Source organism: Belonocnema kinseyi, chromosome 8 (assembly GCF_010883055.1).
Source record: "Belonocnema kinseyi isolate 2016_QV_RU_SX_M_011 chromosome 8, B_treatae_v1, whole genome shotgun sequence".
Taxonomy (NCBI): domain Eukaryota; kingdom Metazoa; phylum Arthropoda; class Insecta; order Hymenoptera; family Cynipidae; genus Belonocnema; species Belonocnema kinseyi.
Window position 1 is genome coordinate 89,859,041 of NC_046664.1, and position 1,166 is coordinate 89,860,206.

A 1,166-nucleotide genomic window follows, 5' to 3' on the forward strand; every position below is an offset into this window, starting at 1 on the left:
ATTCAATTACATATTAAATTAAAGCGACGTTTCGACCCGTCTTTGGTCTTCCTCAAGAATCAAGATAATAAAATTATTACAAAAGTGTCTGTGTAAAAACATAGATTTTTGATAAAATTAAATTCTTACATCTTATAATAAATTTCAAACTAAATAAAATAAATATATGTGAATTAAAATCGCTACCTGAAACAAATCGTCCTTTTAAACAGAAAGAGGAGAGTGCTCGTCTAAACTATGTTTAAGTAATTGTAGTCGGAGGAACAAAAACTGTAACAGTCAACACTATGAACTGAGCCAGGACATTTTGAGAAAAAAAAATTAGTACAGAGAAAGTGAGATGACGACATATTTAATTATATGATTAGAATTTTTTTGACACGAGCCAAAATCTTTGAAATTGAAAAAAGAAATCACTTGTATAAGCAATAATCAGTGGCGGACTGTCATAGGAGCGCAGCCGGGAAATCCGGCTGCGCCCCCCTTGGTTGGCGCACCCTAAGCCATGCAAAGACGCCTCAAAAAGATTATATTGTTTTAAAAAATAAGTATATTTTAGGTTGCAATAGAAAGAGTGAAAAGAATATCCACGATTTACACTTGTAATCCTATAAACAATACCAGTAAAATCAGAAAGTGTCCTACAATTTACTCTGAGAAATGTATCGTATCAATCAATTTATAATATTACAATTCATTGTATGCATTGGTATTGCAACAGACGTATTTTGACCGCATTGTTTTCATAATTTACAAAGTGCGCCTTCTATAAATAAACCATTTTGTTATCAAAGAAATTTAATTTTTTTATTTTCAGTGCTATTTTTTAAGATTAAAATGAAGCTTAAAATAAAAACTACGCATCTCATAAGAAATAATTAATAACGAATTTGGAGCTCTTTTGGAGCTCAAAAATTTAATTTTTTATACTTTTTATGTTGCTTTTTACAAATAAAACCAAAACTGCGCATTCAAACAAAACTGGATTAGAAAATTTGTTTTTTTTTTAGATGCACAATTTTTTTATTCATCTTTTTCTGTAACTTTCATAGCTAGATCACGAAACCGATTTTTTTCATTATTTTTTTGGTGGGATAAAAATTTGAATTTTCGATTTTAAAAAATCTAAAAGTTGTTATGACAGACTTAGAGGGGGGGGGGGGGGG